Consider the following 22,997-nt stretch of genomic DNA (forward strand, 5'->3'; position numbering starts at 1 on the left):
CTCTTGATCCAAACACTCTCTCCAACTATCGACCCATCTCTCTCCTCCCTTTTGCCTCCAAACTTCTTGAGCGTATTGTCTATAATCGCCTCACTACCTTTCTTTCCTCTCACTCACTGCTTGACCCATTCCAGTCTGGTTTCCATTCTCTCCACTCCACTGAAACTGCCCTTGCAAAAGTCTGCAATGACCACCATGCAGTCAAATCTAAGGGCCACTACTCTCTGCTTATTCTTCTTGACCTCTCTGCTGCTTTTGACACTGTGGACCACCCTCTCCTTGTGCAAATCATTCACTTTCTTGGTCTGCGTGATACTGCCCTCTCCTGGCTGTCCTCCTACCTCTCTAATCGTTCCTTCTCTGTCTCCTCTCATGATGCTACCTCCCCCCACTTCCACTAACTGTTGGTGTCCCCCAAGGCTCTGTTCTTGGTCCTCTCCTTTTCTCTCTATATACGTCCTCTTTAGATGAACTCATTAGTTCTTTTAACTTCCAATACCACCTCTATGCTGATGACACTCAAATCTACCTCTCCTCCCCTGAACTCTCCCCTGCTCTCCTCACTCGTTTCTCCAACTGTCTTTCTGCTATCTCTTCCTGGATGTCCCAGCGCTTTCTTAAACTCAACATGTCTAAGACTGAGCTGATCATCTTCCCACCCTCCCGCACAACCTCACCTCCCACAATCTCATTATCCATTGATGGCATGACTATCTCCTCTAGCCCCCAAGCACTCTGTCTTGGTGTAATCCTTGACTCCTCCCTCTCCTTCAAACCACACATTCAGCACCTCTCACAAACCTGCCATTTTCATCTCAAAAACATTTCCAGGATCAGACCTTTTCTCACCCAGGATGCCACTAAGATCATTATTCACTGCTGATTATTTCCAGACTGGACTACTGTCATCTCCTCCTAACTGGTCTCCCTGACAATTACCTCTCTCCACTCCAATCTATCCTCAATGCTGCAGCCCGACTCATCTTCCTCACCAAACGCACTGCGTCCACCTCCTCTCCTACATGCCCTTCACTGGCTTCCCTTCCCTTTCAGAATCCAATTCAAACTTCTCACACTCACTTACAAAGCAGTCACCCACTCCTCTCCCATTTACATCTCTGACCTTATCTCCCTTTACTCTCCCACCCGTCCTCTTCGCTCTGCTAATGCACGCCGACTCTCCTGTCTTCTGATTACTTCCTCCCACTCCTATCTCCAAGATTTTTCACGTGCTGCTCCCTTTCTCTGGAATTCTTTACCTCCCCCCCTCAGACTCTCCACCTCTCTACAAAACTTCAAACGGGCTCTTAAGACTCACTTCTTTACCAAACCCAGCCAAATCTCATCCTGACTCTCTATTCCACGCTCTCTATGTACCCCATCTCTGTCACCCCTGCCTGTCTACCACTCCCCTTAGAATGTAAGCTCTCACGAGTAGGGCCCTCTTCCCTCATGTGCTTATCCTTTTCTTACTTTAATAATCCTCAACTGCCCAAATCCCACAGTTTTTTTTGGCCACCTTGGAAATTATCTCTATGTCGTTTACTGGTGTAGTGACCCTGTACTTGTCCTATATTGTCTTCAACTGTAAGTCACTGTTTTCCTGTTTTGATTATGTGCATATGTACTCTGTAATTGGGCGCTGAGGAACCCTTGTGGTGCCATATAAATAAAGGATAATAATAATAATAAAATTCCAGTCGCACGGCCGAACGCAGGAAGATTGACATGAAGTGGGTGTTTCTGGGTGGCAACTGATCGTTTTCAGGGAGTGCTTAGAAAAATGCAGGCATGGCTGGGCGAACGCTGGGTGGGTGTGTGACGTCAAAAGCCGTCCCTTCGTCGTTAGAATCAACGCACACGAAAAGTAACTACAGGGCTGGTCTTGTTTTGCACAAAAAGATTTTGCAGGCGCTCTGCTGCACAAGCGTTCGCACTTCTGCAAAGCAAAAATACACTCTCCAGTGGGCGGCGACAATGCATTTGCACGGCGGCTAAAAACTGCTAGCGAGCGATCAACTCGGAATGACCCCCAATGTACGATTTTGGCTGTCAATTTTGACTATCTCTTCTATAGGGATAGTCAAAATTGACTTGCCTGCACAGTCTATCTATGCTTGCGATGCCGACCACACGGGACCGCGCATCGGCATCGAATCGGGATCACAAGGTGACTTTCACCTTGCGATCTGCACTAACTTTTCTTACGATTTTGACTATATAGTCAAAATCGTAAGACAATATCTTCCCGTGTGTACACACCATAAGATTGTAAACCAGTTCCTAATGTGCTGATTTATGTTAACCGAACCAATTTCTCAGACACTGATAGTAGATCCTTATCCTAAACTAGAGATTGCACTGCCATTGCAGTAAATATGCCCTTAATTAGAGGCTGTGTACTCTGTATCATTCATTAAAATGCCTATTTTTCTTCCGCTATAAAAAGTGCTATACAAACAAGTGCCTACATGATATTGTAACATGGGCTTGCCGTGGATATAATAACAGTACTTTTGATGTTTGATCATGTAAAATGTAGTTACTGGGTTGGCAGCAAATGCACTTGCGACTTGTGTCTAAGGAACCAAAAGCACAACTTTCATGGCCCCATTTACATGCTGGTGACCAGGAGACATATCCGATGCTGTCACTCACCTCACGGTTGGTGCTAGTGTGTAACAAATGTTTTTTTTAATTAATCTGAATCTTCACTACGAGGGCCAATTGCTCATTCAGGTGAGCTACAACCATTCTTTCCGTCTTTTCCTTCACTACTAATGGGGCTCATACTAAGGACTGCAGAGGTTCAGATGAGGGTAAAAACTTTGCTAACAGTATCTGCCTAAATAGTTCATGTCGCTGAGATTTGGGAAGAGATAGGGCATTACTTCAGTAATTCTGGAGTGGTGTGAGATAGGGTGGGGTGGAGGGTGATAACTTAAACAGCCTTCCAGACACTACACTGCCCTTAATTGGAAGGGCAGTGTATTCTGCATCATCCATTAAAAAAATATACAATTTTTCCCCACACATCCTGGCTCCGGGGACCCTCATTTGAAAGAATGTAGTCCCCTTTTTCAAATGATGTGGGCCCCTAATGTTTTTTGCTTGGAGATCACATGTGAGCTGAAACTTACATAGACCGGCCATCAGAACCCCTCTGCTGGTCCAGGAAGTTTGCGTCTGACAATGCAGACCCTTGACACTGCACACCTACAAAATAGTTTTGTAGCTCATGCAGGTCCCGTTCTGCACATTGGCAGAATGGTTCCTGTTCCACCATCATCGGATTTCTATGGAAACCACTGGGTTTCTATACAAATCTGAATCAAATCCCTCAATTCCCAATTTATTTCAGAAACAAAGGGAGAGATCAGTGGTCCTCAATTATTAATGTGGCACATGCCTGTTCCACTACTGCATCTGCTGTGGAAATACAATATAAATTACTGCCTTGACGTCCAAGTTTGTAAGAAGCAACATTCCCTCCTTGCAGACCTGTATTTTAGACAGAAGTATGTTATCCATAAATCAGTTGAGATCTTTCTAGAGGAGGTCCAGAAAGCCCTTGGTTTCAACTTCTCTACAAAACAGATATTTAAATGTCTGTGATAAGCCAATGCTCTTATTCACCTTTGCTGGAGAGCAGCCACTGAGGCCTAATTATTCCACTCTTCCCTGAATATTACTATGGTATTCACAAAATAAATTTCTAAATGACAATGGACAAATAACTTTAAACAAGTGTGAACAGTTTAGCTTTACTCGCATAGTTTGTATGCAGGTGCATGCTTCTCAAATCTACACATTATTCCTAACGGATCACAATCTCTTAATAAGCTCATAGCTTTAATATACACAAGTGTTGGTTATCTGAAGCACTTATCAATGTGGCTTAAATATGTACACCCTCTCTACACCCATTATGTATTTTATTCCAAGACCCATATCCTGTTTTTACCAATATAGGTACCATCTGAAAAGCCCAAGTAGAGGTTTTAACCTCACTTCCTGTAAGCGGACTAATCAGACTTTTAGTTTTTCTTTTCCCATTCCTAGCCACTTCTTATAATAATTTTTCTCTGGAATGTATGTCCCTACTAATTATAAAATCAATGTGTTTTCATTCTTTCTGTTTCTATGAATGTTGAGTACTGTGATACCTTATACTCTCTATGATTCAGCTGTGGTGTCTCCCCGTTCCTCCCCCTATACCTGTGTTCCTTTATTCTGTCTCTACCCTTATTTACCTCCTTATTTCTCTCTCTCTCTCTCTCTCTCTCTCTCTCTCCCTCCCTCTCTCTCTGTCTCCCCCTCTTCCTCCCATCTCTCTGCCCACCTACTTTCCCCTGTCTCTCTGTCTCTCTCTCTCTCTCTTCTCCCTGTCTCTCTTGCTCTCTCAACTTCTCTTATCTCTCTCCCACTCTTTTGTTTTTTCCTGTTTATCTTTCTCCCACCTTTTTCTGCTCTACCTACTCTTTTTTCTCTGTCTCCCCTTATTTCTCTTTGTCCACTTCTCTTCTTGTAATAATTTGTTTTTGAAATTTGAATGCATGTCAAATCACCTGCGGGCATACACATTGCTTGTCATCAGGTGCCACAGGTGTCATGGTATTATAGGCTTCATGCGGCAAGGAATGAAGTGTATAGCTAATGATTTGCAAATAAATGAAGTATTTAGTGGATAACGTAAGGTAGGTGAGTGGCCTGGGCAAGCTATCGCAGGGTGGTGATGGTGGTGGTGGCCATTTATGGAGGCAGTGTGTGGCTAACATGCAGGGGCACGCAACCTAATTTTACAAACGATGAAGGGAAAATAATTTTTCCACCAAAGCTACATTCAAAAACACTCATGATTCAAGATCGCTTGGCCATCCAGGCCAGACTTCATTCATAGTACTTTCTGGCAGCTCAATTTGAACAAAAATTGAAATAACTTTATAATGGCTTGTAGCATCATTGAGCAAGGTAATGCAAGCAAAACTACCATTTTGGTCATAGTGGATCACTTCTCCAAGTAATCTCAGCAGGTTCCTCATATAGGTTGAACAGTAACTCAGAAAGGCTCCTAATTAATATATACATTTCGCATTGCCTTTTGTCCTAGGATATACTTTATTTATAGGGCAAACTAAATGGTTGAACTGAAAAAATAAAGGGGGATTTAGTCCACACACTGCTGTGCCTGACTTTATATAATAAGAAGCAACTCACAATAGCAAACATTTGTGTATTAGAACCTCTCTAATGTTTCTCATTGTGACTAGTACGTCTTTAGTGTACTCCTTGTTTCTTGTCCCAAACTCTAGAACAGTCCTTGAGATGCCTCACCTCTGACCACCAGGAATTCTGTTAATCCTCACATCTATTTGCTGAATTTGCACTCCGTAACCTCAGACAGAGCTTGCCTGCTCTCCGGCAGTGCCACAAAGAAAATGCTTTTTTTTATCTATTACACTAGGGATCGTGGGGTTGATGCCTGAAGTTTTTTCATTTCAGCAGTGTCGATTCTCCAGCCTTAAACTATCAAATATGCAAACTTGAAGATTATGTTGGATCGAGAGTAATACCCCTGGGCCCACTGTCTATGTGGCAACTCGTTTGAAGGAATGAAGGAGCCTAGCAGGTGAGTCTTGAAGTTGTTACCATACAATTTACTAAAAGAATTTGGTTCAAAAGTATAATTTCCACTTTCATTTATCTATTTGGGTGTATTTAAAAGTTTGGCCATGAGTTCATGATAAGAGAAATTGCAACAAACACACTAATCTCACATGGATTTACAAGTGATACTACAGCTTTAAGGCTGTATGACTGTAGGAAGCAGCAGGTGACTTATTTAAGTGGAATGTGGCCAATATATTTATTTGTTTGGCTTGGACCACAAAGTATTTTTTGATCCTAGATGTCTGGAATACAGAAAAATTATGTGAAACAATCCATAGTTTTTTGGGGGGACTTTTTATTTGCCCAATTAAGTTTTCCTTTGTTACGATTAAGTTTTCCTTTGTTTTTATTAATCTTATATGAGCTGTTTAATATTGCTATTATTATTATTATTATTATTACCACCAATATTTAAAGAAATGGGGCATTCATCCGGTGGGGGCCTTTTAGGTACTGGGGGCACTAATGTGTAGAATTTTTGGTACCAGGGCACTGCTATCGGACATTTTAGGTACTTTGGCACACCTGTAGGGCATTTTAAGAAATGGCAGCACTACTATGGGATACTTATGGAATTGGGGGCACTAATTATTAATATTAATAATTATGAACTTGAGTGGTCAAATTACTTGACCATATTTTGACAAGGAATCTGATTAAAGTGTATAGATTTTACATTTCTACATAGAGGAGCTGCCAGACCTATGTACAGTAGCTGCCAGCTGAAGGGGAAGACATCAGATGAGCAGAAATAAGTTTAGTGAAGATGAGTGACGGGCAGGGGTTTTGGAGAAACACTGGGAGAGGTCCCTGAATACTGTAGATCATTTTAAGAACTGGGGCAGTGCTGTAAGGAACTGTAGGAACTGGGGGCAATACCATGTGGCTTTTTACAAAAAAATATTGGTTTTGTGTTGTGCAGAGTGTTTGGGTTGGGGTGGAGCAGATGGGGAGAAGCATATTTTTGCACCTGGACTCACTAGTAGTGAGTTCCATCAATGACTGCATTGTAGAGCTTATCTAGATGTATCACTGTGACTTAAGACAGATAGCAAAGCGTCAGTAAGTAGAAGAGAAGAGTTAGTAATTAAAAACACTACATCCTAATTTTCCTTCAGGATGTTGTCCACATATAGGGCCTAATTCGGACCTGATCGCAGCAGCAAATTTATTAGCTAATAGGCAAAACATGGGGGTAATTCCAAGTTGATCGCAGCAGGAAAAATTTTAGCAGTTGGGCAAAACCATGTGCACTGCAGGGGGGGCAGATATAACATTTGCAGAGAGAGTTAGATTTGGGTGGGTTATTTTGCTTCTGTGCAGGGTAAATACTGGCTGCTTTATTAGATTGCAGATTTAACTCACCACACCCAAATCTATCTCTCTCTACACATGTTATATCTGCCTCCCCTGCAGTGCACATGGTTTTGCCCAACTGCTAAAAAATTTCCTGCTGCGATCAACTCAGAATTACCCCCCATGTGCACTGCAGGGGGGGGCAGATATAACATTTGCAGAGAGAGTTAGATTTGGGTGGGTTATTTTGTTTCTGTGCGGGGTAAATACTGGCAGCTTTATTTTTTCACTGCAATTTAGATTTCAGTTTGAACACACCCCACCCAAATCTAACTCTCTCTGCACATGTTATATCTGCCCCCTGTGCAGTGCACATGGGGCCTAATTCAGAGTTTATCGCAGCAGCAAATTTGTTAGCAGTTGGGTAAAACCATGTGCACTGAAGGGGGGACAGATATAACATGGGCAGAGAGAGTTAGATTTGGGTGGGTTATTTAATTTCTGTGCAGGGTAAATTCTGACTGCTTTATTTTTACACTGCAATTTAGATTTCAGTTTGAACACACCCCACCCAAATCTATCTATCTCTGCACATGTTATATCTGCCCCCCCTCCCCCCTGCAGTGCACATGGTTATGCCCATTAGCTAACAAATTTGCTGCTGCGATCAGATCTGAATTAGGCCCATAAATTCTAATATTTATTTGTATAGTATTAATGCCAACATATTTATTTTCTAAAGATTTCACTCTATTATTCTCAGGACATATTTCTCTACACTTGCTTCTAGACTAATTTTAGTGATCAAATTCTCTGTACACATTCCATGCAGTCATATTTCAATGGCAAGAGCTGTCCACACACTTCTCACAGCACTGTTCACATGTTGATGTCTCTCCACTCTGTACTCCAGCTTTGTTTTCTGGGTCCCTCATTGCCACCAGCTGCTGAAACAACACGCAAATCACAAGAACTTCATTTTTATATTTTTACTTTTTTTAAAGGATATTGATACTCTATAGATTTAGAAGACTACTCTATTTCTACTGTGAAGGGACTGTAAGTAAAATATATACAGTATGTGTGTATAGTGTGTTGAGTGATTAGTCATTTACAGAAATGTAGATGTGAATAAATAACTCTTTGCGGGAAAACTTTCAGAATAACTAGCAGCGTTTTAGCACAAATCCAAGAAACCAGAAAGAAATTGACTGTTGATATATATATATATTTTTTTTTTATTAATGGGCAAGCTGCTTAACACATTTCTTGGAAAAGTGCAGTGACTGAACAGTACAAAAAGTGCTTTTGTTTTTTGTCACATAGTCAATTTGATTTCTTACTTGTGTTTAGTATAACATGAACATATTTGATTGTTATTTTTATAATTGGACACATTTTTTATTACTATATACATCCACTGAGATAGAAGGGTTTTGTTTGCTGATATAATAAAAGCCATGGGCCTTATTTACAGATGCACGCATGCCAATTTTCTGGATGACTTTTGCAAACTTTTATTTTTTATTTTTTGCACCATGCATGTGTGTGAGGGTTAAAAAAAAATTACATTTGAACACCTACAGGTGACACACAGTCATATACAAATCAGTCACCTCTCCACCTTGGGTGTTTCTTGCAGCAACTTTGCGTTTGCCCATAAGCCAAGTGTTCTAAGGGCATGTTGTGGGTGTGCTGGCAGACTTTACACATACGCAGAGATGTCTTTCAGAGTTCAGACAGATCTCTTGCACCAGGTATAAGGCTGGTGCAAATGTGCGCTGATAGTGAGACACCTACAGTACTGTCACAAGCATATGGATAGGGTCCATGCTGCCACAGCCACAACTCTGAATACAGACAAAGATCCGCATTTCTTTCCAAGAGCACAATGCAACTATATCTGTGAGCGACTTGCATGTAACTCTGAATCAGGCCACATTATTTTTGGGGTTTTTGTTATTTTGTTCTTGTCAGGGATTTGAGTTTCTAATAACTTTAATTAGTTTCAAGTTTGTGGGTGGAATTTACTAAAGCTGAAAATGCGGCCAAAATGCTGAAAATCCCATTTCAGAGTTTAACGGCCTAATGGGTAATGCTATCTTTAGATGGCATTACCCAATAGATGCCTATGGACTTCTATTCACATTCTCCCTGAGAGGGATCCAATCAGATCCCTCCCAGCACCCTCCGCGGTGGCATGCGTCACTCTGCGCATGCCCAAAAGAGCTCCTGGGTCCTAAACCTAGAAGTCTTTCTATCGCAAAGGACAGCTCTTATCGGGAGATCCTTTGGGATTTTAATCGCATTTCTAGGTACATATAGTCATTATTAATGCTGGTATGTTCCCGAAAAGTGGAGGTGATGTATAGTACATCCCACCCTGTGTGTTTAGTTTCCAGCAATTATCACTGTATGTCTTGGAGAGTTTATATTATTATTTATTTTGTAGTGTTTAGTTTGATAGATGTGTGAATGTTTTCAAAGCCTGATTGGGTTGCTTAAGCAAGATGGTACAGATCTGAGAAGAATCTTTCAAAGGGCTCATCTAATGTACAATAAGAACAATACAGTACTTGAAAAACCTGTTACTGGACAGGCTTTGCCATTATAAACTTTACTTTATTGGCCTGTACATGCCTTGCTGCAAAGTTTATTATATAAGTGTACGTGTTGTTCTTGCTTGCTTTCTGTATATTCACCATGCATTTACAGCCACCAGGCAGCACTGAGGAAGAGCTGGTTATTTCCATTGCTCTTGATAGTGGCTACAGATGTAGCTTTGTTTTGTCCCTAATATGGGCCGTACATCGGCCAGGCAATTCCCCAATGCCAATGCGGTCATTTTTTAGTTGGAATGGTCAATTTGAGGATTTCCAACATGAGTAAAATAATGAATTCAAAATGTATGAAGGAGGGGACATACTTTATATGCCTACTGTACTAGTCTTACTTTATTTAATTTGAATGTTTACATTTATGCATAATACCTTGCGAATTGGTGTGATTGACATTAGTTTTTCTGCCTAAAATATTTGTTCAAAAATGAGACATCAACATTGAAAATATCATGTTTCAAAGAAATGCATGTTTAATATTAAATTGAATTGTCAGGAACCAAAAATGTTTACATTTTAATGAAAACTGCAGACTTTATAGTAAAATAGTCCATTACTTTTTACTTCACGTTATTTTTCTATTTGAAATTAAGTCACGAAAATTCACGTGGGAAAAACTCAGTAAAAAATTTAAGCCATAAAACCATTCACAAACACTTATGTAGAAATGCTAGGAGGCAAATTTACTTTTACTATTGTATTGCCATTTTAAATTTCCTGCTTGAACATGGCAAGAAGCGTTGTCATTTGCTATCCTCTGCTTAGTAAATATATCCCTAGGGGTTAAGCCAAATGGGAATTTCTGATAAAGTTGTAATTATGTGGCATTCCTGTAAATCAGAGGTTCTCAAACTCGGTCCTCGGGGGCCCACACAGTGCATGTTTTGCAGGTCTCCTCACAGAAATCGCAAGTGAAATAATTAGCTCCACCTGTGGACCTTTTAAAATGTGTCAATGAGTAATTAATACACCTGTGCACCTGCTGGGTTACCTGCAAAACATGCACTGTGTGGGCTCCCGAGGACCGAGTTTGAGAACCTCTGCTGTAAATAATACAATTGTAGAACACTGTAGGAAGCCATTTTAGTCACCTTTTTGTCAACATGCCTGATAGCAGTAAACAGCATAGAAATCTAAACAGAATCTCAAAAATGTCCAAAAATGTGAGTTTATGGCAACTTAGAAATATAGATATAAAAATTTTTTTAGCAGCAGTTTGAGCCTCTACTCTCTTTGAAACTGTTAACTCTGGCATTGTGCCAGAGTCTGCTACACATGTGCAAGTCTCTGAGAATATGTGTGCCTTGTTCTTGGAGACTTCTCTACTGTGCATGCACCAAAGCACCATTTTCCCTGTGATTTCTTCTGGTGTTGCAGTTCCAATGCGGGACTTCGGAGGGGAAAGTATTTAAACAAGGATGCAGGTTCTGGGCCCCCTAGACCCAGGGGTCTGTGTGCACCACACACCCTGCACTCATTATAGATACACCAGTGGTAGAAGGGGTACCTGGGCTTAGGCACCCCAGACACATCAGAAGATCAGCTGTCTGTGCCTTCCCTTTGTGCATGTGAGGGAGTTGCCAGTTGGAGTAAAAAATTATGATGGAAGAGTCAAAGGGAGATGAATCAAACCTGCAAGAGAGTAAAAATGTAGAAGATGCCCATATCAATCAGCCAACTTCAGCTATCATGTATCTAGAACAGTCTGTTAAATGACAGAAGGTGATTGGTTACGATTGGCAAATTCTCTGCTTTGTCTCTCTCAAAGGTTTGACCCACACTGGGCCCTACCAATAGGCCTGAGCCTGGGTAATATGTACCCGCTCTCCCCTGTTTGTGCCCCTTCCTCACCCACATAATATAATTTTTACTACTTCCTCACCACACATGCTGCAATTCTGAACTCTATCCTGCAACTCATACTGTGCTATTTTTCCCTCACCTACCACCACCCTGTTGTCTCTCCTGCAACTCACCCTCTAAATTAAGTTCTTGTGAAAATATTTTAATATGGTGTTTTTATAACATCACATAAATACAGAAGTCATATACCATTTGTGGGACAGGAAATTTCAGGATAGACATGCTGTAGACCCAGATTTGTATTTGTAACATTTAGTATTTGTATTCATGGTTTGCTGTTCTCATTCAGGATTATTTTTTAAAGTTTTGGAAATAACATTTTGAGGCCACCATTTACATATATATTCATTTTAAAAGCTGGATAATAATTTTAAGTAATAAAAAAGTATTTTAATATTATTTTAATGCAAACTGCAAACAATGCAACTTTAACTTTGTCATCTATATGTGCCCCCCCCCCCCAAAAAAAAGAGTAAAATTACATTTTGTACTGTAGTCTGTGAGCTGATTCAAAGATTTGCTGAAGGCTGATCACGTGCTACATGAATTGGCTTGCTCATGGACATCCCTGCTAGACTTTCTCAATGTTTGAAGTCAATCAAAATTTTAGAAATTTCACAGAATCTTCACATTTTTGCATTGATTTGTTGAAACAGAGAAATGATTCACATTCAGTTCCAGCATCTCTGTTTCTGAATTCTAATACTCAGGACCATTTGAATGGATGATAGAGGGATGGCAGGGGACCCGACATCAGACTTACTGGTAATGTTGTCAGGATACATGAAGCTGTAATATATCTCATATTTCAGCACTCTTGTGCTCTTTGAAGACAGATGACTAAAGAGGGTCAATCCATTCAGGTTGCTCTGAGCAAGATGCGAGTTGCTGTTTTCTCGGCAACTTTGCACAGCAAATTAATTTTGCAATCCAATTACAAACTTGCATTGAATCAATCAGAGGAAATTTGTGTTTTTCTGTGTGCACCCCGCTGAGGGTGTGAAAATGTAGGGGAAATCTTTATTGTAAGGTAAAAATGTCAGGCCTTGCTTCAGAACTCCTTCCCAACCTGCCCTAATAACTAATTAGGCATTTGGAAGTTTCCATTACTTTTATATTGACCTCACCACTGCCTTTTATGCCACTGTTTTGCTTTTCTCTTATATTTTCTTCCTGTGACCCCACTGTATGCCATACCTCTACTATCTGTACACCCTGCCAGCAGCAGCGCCTTGGATGGTTCCTCCATGGGCACAGTGCCGTTTCTAGCGGCGGGCGAGCCGTGCAACCGCACGGGGCGCCCGCCGTGGCACTTTGTGACTACTCCTCTCCTCCCTCTCTCTTCCCCCCGAGCGCTCCTGCTCGGGGGGCGGGGCTTCGCGGAATGACGCGTTTGCGTCGTGACGTCACGACGCAAACGCGTCATTCCGCGAAGCCCCGCCCCCCGAGCAGGAGCGCTCGGGGGGAAGAGAGAGGGAGGAGAGGACTGGAGAAGATAACCATCGACGGAGGAGGCGGCCGGCGCGCGGGACCCGAAGAGCGGCAAGTTGTAAGTATTCTCTCTCTCTCTCTCTCTCTCTCTCCCCACTTGACACCTGCCGCACTGTGTAAAATGGGGGCACCTGCCGCACTGTATAAAATTGGGATACCTGCCGCACTGTGTAAAATGGGGGCACCTGCCGCACTGTGTAAAATGGGGATACCTGCCGCACTGTATAAAATGGGGATACCTTCCGCACTGTGTAAAATGGGGACACCTGCCTGCGTACTGTGTAAAATGGGGATATCTGCTTACCGTACTGTGTAAAATGGGGACACCTGCCTGCCGCACTTTGTTAATTGGGGACACCTGCCTGCTGCACTTTGTAAAATGGGGACACCTGCCTGCCGCACTTTGTAAATGGGGACACCTGCCTGCCGCGCTGTGTAATATGGGGACACTTGCCTGGTGTAATGTGTAAAAAGGGGACTTTTTTATTTATTTTTATTTTTTCCCCCTGTGGTGGGTGTGATATCAGACGAGGCCACACCCACTGAAATGAGACCACGCCCATTTTAATCAGGCCACACAGCCTTGTCGGGAGCGCGCGCGCGCGCATGCTTTTTTTCTGGCTATATGGGGGGGGGACGCAATTTTTTTTATAGCAATGGGGGGGGGGGGGCGCATTTTGAAATCTCGCACTGGGAGCCAAATTGTCTAGAAACGGCCCTGCATGGGCAGAATGTACTACAGTTTTCCTATATGTGACTTGGGTCCTTGTATGGATTATCTCCCGCAGTGTAACCTTTGTAGTGCGCCCAACATGGCTGCCTCACCTGGTACGCTCATGGATGGAATGAAAAATAAATGGCCTCTAACTAATCCAAAATCAACTTTTTAATTTTATTATGCACCCTAAATTTAATGAAAGTATTTATTTTAATGAAAGCTAATTCCTTTTTATCTTTTTTTTTTTTTTTTACCAAATGTAGTCATCTGAAATTACCCAAAAATCTATGTTTTACACCTTTTTTGCATCTTCAATGGAATTCCTTTGTAAGTAAATTAAATTTTTACTTAGTATGATCTTTTACTTTTAAAAAAATGCACAAAACAGCCATTTGACACCATTGAAAGCATCCAGTACTTTCATTATGCCCACTAACCGCTTTCTGTATAATTTTTGTATACTAAGTTATCACTTTTTGGGGGTCTATGAAGGTCTCCCCATGTTTTATTCACTGCTCTTAGATCACATTTTGTAGACAGTTTGCAAATAGGCATTTATAATTGGGTCAGATAATTCTCAGGTGTGCGCACATGTGCGAAGCTGCAAGTTCCATTAAACAAACTCGCATTCACAGATTTGCACCTAATTGGATTGATCCCAATGTTTTTTAAAGAGAAAAAGTCTTGCCAGTTGCAAGATCAAGGTGATCTTAAATCAGGAAAAAAAAAGTAACATGCAATGTAATGGTAATAAGTAAACTGAACTGCAAGTCTAGGTCCTAAAGGTAAACCCAATTAACCTCCAAAATAAATGCATTCTAACAGAGATCTGTAAGAAATTGTTCCATTACAAAAAAAAAATAAAAAAAATATTGATAATATTTACATTTGATGGCCTTTCCCATGCTTTTTTTTTTTTAAACCCATTTATTACAACGGACCTTGGGACTCACTAAAATGGATGTTTGCACTGGTCCCACTGATGAGTTTTTGCATTTACATTTATTATAGAACCAATATGTAATTTATTGAAAAAAAAATTGTATTCAGGCGCTCATATCAAAATATATACTGTATTTTTTCATAATAGTATATGTCTAGCAGCAATATGTCAAATTGTGTCTGTGTGGACACAACAAAATAAATGGATACTTGAGAGCAGTGAGCTATCAATTTACCATTAGTTCAAAACAATAAAAGAAAAACTGAGACTATTTGCACTAATTATCCTAATTGCCAAGGTGCATTCACAAACCAGACACTTGTAAATATGGGATCCGGTCTCTAAGTCGACAGTAACTAGGTCAACAATGTCTAGGTTGACCACTATTGGTCGACAGTAACTAGGTCGACAGGGTGTCTAGGTCAACAGGGTCTTTAGGTCGACATGTTCTAGGTCGACAGGTCAAAAGGTCGACATGAGTTTTTCACAATTTTTTTTTTTTTTTTAACCTTTTCATACTTAACGATCCACGTGGACTACGATTGGAACGGCAATCTGTGCCGAGCGAAGTGGTAGCGGAGCGAAGGCACCATGCCCGAAGCATGGCGAGCAAAGCGAGCCATGCGAGGGGACGCGGTGCACTAATTGGGGTTCCCGGTCACTCTACGAAGAAACCGACACCAAAATAACATTAAAAACTCATGTCGACCTTTTGACCTGTCGACCTAGAACATGTCGACCTAGACACCCTGTCGACCTAGTTACTGTCGACCAATAGTGGTCGACCTAGTTACTGTCAACTTTCAATACCACACCCGTAAATATTTAGGTCATTTATTTTATAAATTTGCCAAAATGTAACAAGTTAGTTATTTCTACCTCATGTAACACGTAGCATCCAATGTAATACCATATAAAAATATAAAATTATTTTTAAAAGCAAAAATTGTGTATATATACTGTATATATACACAAAAAAATAAAAAAACTGTCCACATATATTTATTCCAGAAGGTTATGTTGTATTAGATCTTTCTTAGATTCCTTATACTTATTATACTGGTGGCATGCAGATAATTGATGCTGTGTCCATAGTCAGCCAACTCAGTATAAAACGTGTTCTGAAATAAGGAGCTTACCGATCCAATGTTTATTGGCTCCCGGCACTGATGCTGGCCGCACTGAGGGGGATCTCACTCTCTCACCTGTCCCTCACTTCCTCGGCCGCTGGTGTACGCTGCCGGAGCCATGACCACTGCTGTGTAAACTGTGAGCCGGGACTGTATGACGTCACCCTCCTCACTGGTATGACCCATCTCTAATTGCTGAGGCTCCAAGGGTGGTTTCAGGTGAGAATCACCGATGTCTGCACACTGGGATCATCTGTGGCCCGCAGTATGAGGTTGTGTATTAAAAGTAGAGATGAGCGGGTTCGGTTCCTCGGAATCCGAACCCGCCCGAACTTCAGCCTTTTTTGCACGGGTCCGAGCAGACTCGGATCCTCCCGCCTTGCTCGGTTAACCCGAGCACACCCGAACGTCATCATCCCGCTGTCGGATTCTCGCGAGACTCGGATTCTATATAAGGAGCCGCGCGTCGCCGCCATTTTCACACGTGCATTGAGATTGATAGGGAGAGGACGTGGCTGGCGTCCTCTCCGTTTAGAATAGATTAGAGAGACACTTGATTTACTAATTTTGGGGAGCATTAGGAGTACTCAGTACAGTGCAGAGTTTTGCTGATAGTGACCACCAGTTTTATTTATAATCCGTTCTCTGCCTGAAAAAAAACGATACACAGTCACATACCGTATCTGTGCTCAGCCTCAGTGTGCTGCATGATATATCGTCTATGTATATCTGACTGTGCTGAGTGCTCACTGCTCACACAGCTGAATTGTGGGGGAGACTGGGGTGCAGTTATAGCAGGAGTACAGTGCACACTTTTGCTGCCAGTGACCACCAGTATATTGTCTGCCTGAAAAAGTTAAACACTCCTGTGGTGTTTTTTTTTTTTTATTCTATAGTATAAACGCATTCTCCTGACAGTGTCCAGCAGGTCCGTCATTCATTATATTATATAAATATTTACCTACAGTAGTGTTATATATTTTTTTTTCCATCTCTATCATCTTTATCATCTCTATATTAGCAGACGCAGTACGGTAGTCCACGGCTGTGGCTATCTCTGTGTCGTCAGTGCTCGTCCATAATTGTATACCTACCTACCTGTGGTGGGGTTTTTTTTTCTATCTTCTTCATACTAGTAGTTTAGGAGTCTGCTGACAGTGTCCACCAGGTCCGTCATTTTAATCCTACAGTAGTAATATATTTAGTATATTATCTATACTAGCAGACGCAGTACGGTAGTCCACGGCTGTGGCTATCTCTGTGTCGTCAGTGCTCGTCCATAATTGTATACCTACCTGTGGTGGGGTTTTTTTTTCTATCTTCTTCATACTAGTAGTTTAGGAGTCTGCTGACAGTGTCCACCATTATATTATATACCTACAGTAGTAATATATTTAGTATATTATCTATGCTAGCAGACGCAGTACGGTAGGCCACGGCTGTACCTACCTCTGTGTCGTCACTCGTCCATAATTGTATACCTACCTACCTGTGGTGGGGTTTTTTTTTCTATCTTCTTCATACTAGTAGTTTAGCAGTCTGCTGACAGTGTCCACCAGGTCCGTCATTATATTATATATACCTACAGTAGTTATATATATTTTTTTTTAATATAATTAATTATCATCTCTATACTAGCAGACGCAGTACGGTAGTCCGCGGCTGTAGCTACCTCTGTGTCGTCAGTCACTCGTCATCCATAAGTATACTAGTATCCATCCATCTTCATTGTTTACCTGAGGTGCCTTTTAGTTGTGCCTATTAAAATATGGAGAACAAAAATGTTGAGGTTCCAAAAATAGGGAAAGATCAAGATCCACTTCCACCTCGTGCTGAAGCTGCTGCCACTAGTCATGGCCGAGACGATGAAATTCCATCAACGTCGTCTGCCAAGGCCGATGCCCAATGTCATAGTACAGAGCATGTAAAATCCAAAACACAAAAGATCAGTAAAAAAAGGACTCAAAAATCTAAATTAAAATCGTCGTCGGAGAAGCGTAAACTTGCCAATATGCCATTTACCACACGGAGTGGCAAGGAACGGCTGAGGCCCTGGCCTATGTTCATGGCTAGTGGTTCAGCTTCACATGAGGATGGAAGCACTCAGCCTCTCGCTAGAAAAATGAAAAGACTTAAGCTGGCAAAAGCACAGCAAAGAACTGTGCGTTCTTCGAAATCACAAATCCACATGGAGAGTCCAATTGTGTCGGTTGCGATGCCTGACCTTCCCAACACTGGACGTGAAGAGCATGCGCTTTCCACCATTTGCACGCCCCCTGCAAGTGCTGGAAGGAGCACCCGCAGTCCAGTTCCTGATAGTCAGATTGAAGATGTCAGTGTTGAAGTACACCAGGATGAGGAGGATATGGGTGTTGCTGGCGCTGGGGAGGAAATTGACAAGGAGGATTCTGATGGTGAGGTGGTTTGTTTAAGTCAGGCACCCGGGGAGACACCTGTTGTCCGTGGGAGGAATATGGCCATTGACATGCCTGGTGAAAATAACCAAAAAATCAGCTCTTCGGTGTGGAAGTATTTCAACAGAAATGCAGACAACAGGTGTCAAGCCATGTGTTGCCTTTGTCAAGCTGTAATAAGTAGGGGTAAGGACGTTAACCACCTCGGAACATCCTCCCTTATACGTCACCTGCAGCGCATTCATCATAAGTCAGTGACAAGTTCAAAAACTTTGGGCGACAGCGGAAGCAGTCCACTGACCAGTAAATCCCTTCCTCTTGTAACCAAGCTCACGCAAACCACCCCACCAACTCCCTCAGTGTCAATTTCCTCCTTCCCCAGGAATGTCAATAGTCCTGCAGGCCATGTCACTGGCAATTCTGACGAGTCCTCTCCTGCCTGGGATTCCTCCGATGCATCCTTGCGTGTAACGCCTACTGCTGCTGGCGCTGCTGTTGTTGCTGCTGGGAGTCGATGGTCATCCCAGAGGGGAAGTCGTAAGACCACTTTTACTACTTCCACCAAGCAATTGACTGTCCAACAGTCCTTTGCGAGGAAGATGAAATATCACAGCAGTCATCCTGCTGCAAAGCGGATAACTGAGGCCTTGGCATCCTGGGCGGTGAGAAACGTGGTTCCGGTATCCATCATTACTTCAGAGCCAACTATAGACTTGATTGAGGTACTGTGTCCCAGGTACCAAATACCATCTAGGTTCCATTTCTCTAGGCAGGCGATACCGAAAATGTACACAGACCTCAGAAAAATACTCACCAGTGTCCTAAAAAATGCAGTTGTACCCAATGTCCACTTAACCACGGACATGTGGACAAGTGGAGCAGGGCAGACTCAGGACTATATGACTGTGACAGCCCACTGGGTAGATGTATTGACTCCCGCCGCAAGAACAGCAGCGGCGGCACCAGTAGCAGCATCTAGCAAACGCCAACTCTTTCCTAGGCAGGCTACGCTTTGTATCACCGCTTTCCAGAATATGCACACAGCTGAAAACCTCTTACGGCAACTGAGGAAGATCATCGCAGAATGGCTTACCCCAATTGGACTCTCCTGTGGATTTGTGGCATCGGACAACGCCAGCAATATTGTGCGTGCATTATATCTGGGCAAATTCCAGCACGTCCCATGTTTTGCACATACCTTGAATTTGGTGGTGCAGAATTATTTAAAAAACGAGAGGGGCGTGCAAGAGATGCTGTCGGTGGCCAGAAGAATTGCGGGACACTTTCGGCGTACAGGCACCACGTACAGAAGACTGGAGCAACACCAAAAACGCCTGAACCTGCCCTGCCATCATCTGAAGCAAGAAGTGGTAACGAGGTGGAATTCAACCCTCTATATGCTTCAGAGGATGGAGGAGCAGCAAAAGGCCATTCAAGCCTATACATCTGGCCACGATATAGGCAAAGGAGGTGGAATGCACCTGTCTCAAGTGCAGTGGAGAATGATTTCAACGTTGTGCAAGGTTCTGCAACCTTTTGAACTTGCCACACGTGAAGTCAGTTCAGACACTGCCAGCCTGAGTCAGGTCATTCCCCTCATCAGGCTTTTGCAGAAGAAGCTGGAGACATTGAAGGAGGAGCTAAGACATAGCGATTCCGCTAGACATGTGGGACTTGTGGATGGAGCCCTTCATTCGCTTAACCAGGATTCACGGGTGGTCAATCTGTTGAAATCAGAGCACTACATTTTGGCCACCGTGCTCGATCCTAGATTTAAAACCTACGTTGGATCTCTTTCCGGCAGACACAAGTCTGCAGGGGTTCAAAGACCTGCTGGTGGGAAAATTATCAAGTCAAGTGGAACTTGATCGGTCAACAGCTCCTCCTTCACATTCTCCCGCAATTGGGGGTGCGAGGAAAAGGCTCAGAATTCCGAGCCCACCCGCTGGCGGTGATGCAGGGCAGTCTGGAGCGACTGCTGATGCTGACATCTGCTCCGGACTGAAGGACCTGCCAACGATTACGGACATGTCGTCTACTGGCACTGCATATGATTCTCTCTCCATTGAAAGAATGGTGGAGGATTATATGAGTGACCACATCCAAGTAGGCACGTCAGACAGTCCGTACGTATACTGGCAGGAAAAAGAGGCAATTTTGAGGCTTTATTCTACCTAAGTTGCCCTCCCACAAGTGTGTACTCCGAAAGAGTGTTTAGTGCCGCCGCTCACCTTGTCAGCAATCGGCGTACAAGGTTACTTCCAGAAAATGTGGAGAAGATGATGTTCATTAAAATGAATTATAATCAATTCCTCCGTGGAGACATTGACCAGCAGCAATTGCCTCCACAAAGTACACAGGGAGCTGAGATGGTGGATTCCAGTGGGGACGAATTGATAATCTGTGAGGAGGGGGATGTACACGGTGATGAATCGGAGGATGATGATGAGGTGGACATCTTGCCTCTGTAGAGCCAGTTTGTGCAAGTAGAGATTAATTTCTTCTTTTTTGGTGGGGGTCCAAACCAACCCGTCATTTCAGTCACAGTCGTGTGGCAGACCCTGTCACTGAAATGATGGGTTGGTTAAAGTGTGCATGTCCTGTTTATACAACATAAGGATGGGTGGGAGGGCCCAAGGACAATTCCATCTTGCACCTCTTTTTTCTTTAATTTTTCTTTGCGTCATGTGCTGTTTGGGGAGTGTTTTTTGGAAGGGCCATCCTGTGTGACACTGCAGTGCCCCTCCTAGATGGGCCAGGTGTTTGTGTCGGCCACTAGGGTCGCTTAGCTTACTCACACAGCTACCTCATTGCGCCTCTTTTTTTTCTTCTTTGCGTCATGTGCTGTTTGGGGAGTATTTTTTGGAAGGGCCATCCTGCGTAACACTGCAGTGCCACTCCTAGATGGGCCAGGTGTTTGTGTCGGCCACTTGGGTCGCTTAGCTTAGCCATCCAGCGACCTCGGTGCAAATTTTAGGACTAAAAATAATATTGTGAGGTGTGAGGTGTTCAGAATAGACTGAAAATGAGTGGAAATTATGGTTATTGAGGTTAATAATACTTTGGGATCAAAATGACCCCCAAATTCTATGATTTAAGCTGTTTTTTAGGGTTTTTTGAAAAAAACACCCGAATCCAAAACACACCCGAATCCGACAAAAAAAATTTGGTGAGGTTTTGCCAAAACGCGTTCGAACCCAAAACACGGCCACGGAACCGAACCCAAAACCAAAACACAAAACCCGAAAAATTTCCGGTGCACATCTCTAAAAAAGTCTCGGTGCTGTCTCCCAATACAAGAGACGTCCTTTCCAGAATGAGAAGGTGCTATTTCCTTTAAGGCGTTTCGTACCCTTAGGTGCTTTTTCAAAGAGTAATCTGCATGCCAGCATTATAATTTGTAATTTATTGACCCATACATAGAAAAATATGTTTTTCTTTAAAGCTTTTCTTAAACAGAACTCCACAGGCCCAAAATGATATTCCTGTTGCAGGAGTCTCTACATTCTAGAATTATTTACAATTGCGCAGATCAGAGAAGCTTCTCTTGTGACATCACACACCTGTTTCTGTGTAATTTGCTTGTTTAAACAAAAAACACAAAGGAATTTCTAATTCCGAAAGTCAAGGGGGTATATTTACTAAGCTCCCGATTTTGACCGAGATGGTGTTTTTTCTTCAAAGTGTCATCTCGGGAATTTACTAAACACAAATCTCGGCAGTGATGAGGGCATTCGTATTTATTTTGAAGTCAAAGAAAAAAAATACGAATGAATACACCATCGGTCAAATGGGCAGACGGGGAAAGGGGTCCCATGTGTAAACATGGGACCCCTTTCAGTGTGTGGATCGGGTATGCGGTTTGTTTTTTTGCCAAGTACGTGGATTATAAAAAAAGGACACGACACACTGGATTTAGGTGAGTATAATTTTATTTTCAGGTTCCCTGGAATCGACATCGAGACGTGGGCCGAGTCGGCATCTGAACATAGGTAAGTATGTGTGTGTCGGAATGTATGTAATAAAGTTGTACTTTCAAGCTGTGTGTGTCCTGTTTTTATTTGGGTATTTTTTATGCAGAAGAACTATAGGTACCAGCGGGCCCGTTTATACCCCCGCATGCTGGTACTTGTGGTTCTCCAAGTACCAGCTTGCGGGGGAGGCTTGCAGGGACTTGTAGTTCTTGTGCAAAAAACAATATTCTTTTATTTTACACTTGGCTATCAGCCCCCCATCCGCAGCCCATGGATGGGGGGGACAGCCTCGGGCTTCACCCCTAGCCCTTGGGTGGCTGGAGGGGGGGACCCCTTGCTTTAAGGGGTCCCCACTCCTCCAGGGTACCCCGGCCAGGGGTGACTAGTTAGTGATTTAATGCCAGGGCCGCAGGGACCTATATAAAAGTGTCCCCCGGCTGTGGCATTATCTCTCTGACTAGTGGAGCCCGGTGCTGGTGTAAAAAATACGGGGGACCCCTACGCTTTTTGTCCCCCATATTTTTTGCACCAGGACCAGGCACAGAGCCCGGTGCTGGTTGATTAAATATGGGGGAACCCCAGTCAATTTTTTCCACATATTTTTTCAACCAGGACCGGCTCAAAGAGCCCGAGGCTGGTTTTGCTTAGGAGGGGGGACCCCACGCATTTATTTTTTTCAGACTTTAAACTATTTTTTTTTTTTTTTGAAGATGCACAATGAAACCCTGCACGGATCTCACAAATCCGGCCGAGTTTCATTGTTTTAATGTCGGCAGTGTTTTACTATTCACTCCCGTAAAACACTGCCAAAAAATACGAATGACATCGACATTTGAAAACTCGAAAATGTAAATACGACAGCTTAGTAAATGAGTCGTAA

At 42.7% G+C, this 22,997-nt stretch overlaps 1 protein-coding gene across 1 annotated transcript in view; it reads left to right on the forward strand.

Moving 5' to 3' along the window:
• The first annotated feature begins 7,864 nt into the window (after nucleotides 1-7,864).
• Nucleotides 7,865-22,997, forward strand: part of PPM1B (protein phosphatase, Mg2+/Mn2+ dependent 1B) — a 243,948-nt gene continuing 228,815 nt past the window's right edge. The window contains exon 1 of the mRNA XM_063918361.1: nucleotides 7,865-8,025. The gene's annotated coding sequence lies outside the window, so the exon portion shown is untranslated. The remainder of the gene's footprint in view (nucleotides 8,026-22,997) is intronic.

The sequence above is a fragment of the Pseudophryne corroboree genome, chromosome 4 (genome assembly GCF_028390025.1).
Source record: "Pseudophryne corroboree isolate aPseCor3 chromosome 4, aPseCor3.hap2, whole genome shotgun sequence".
NCBI lineage: Eukaryota > Metazoa > Chordata > Amphibia > Anura > Myobatrachidae > Pseudophryne > Pseudophryne corroboree.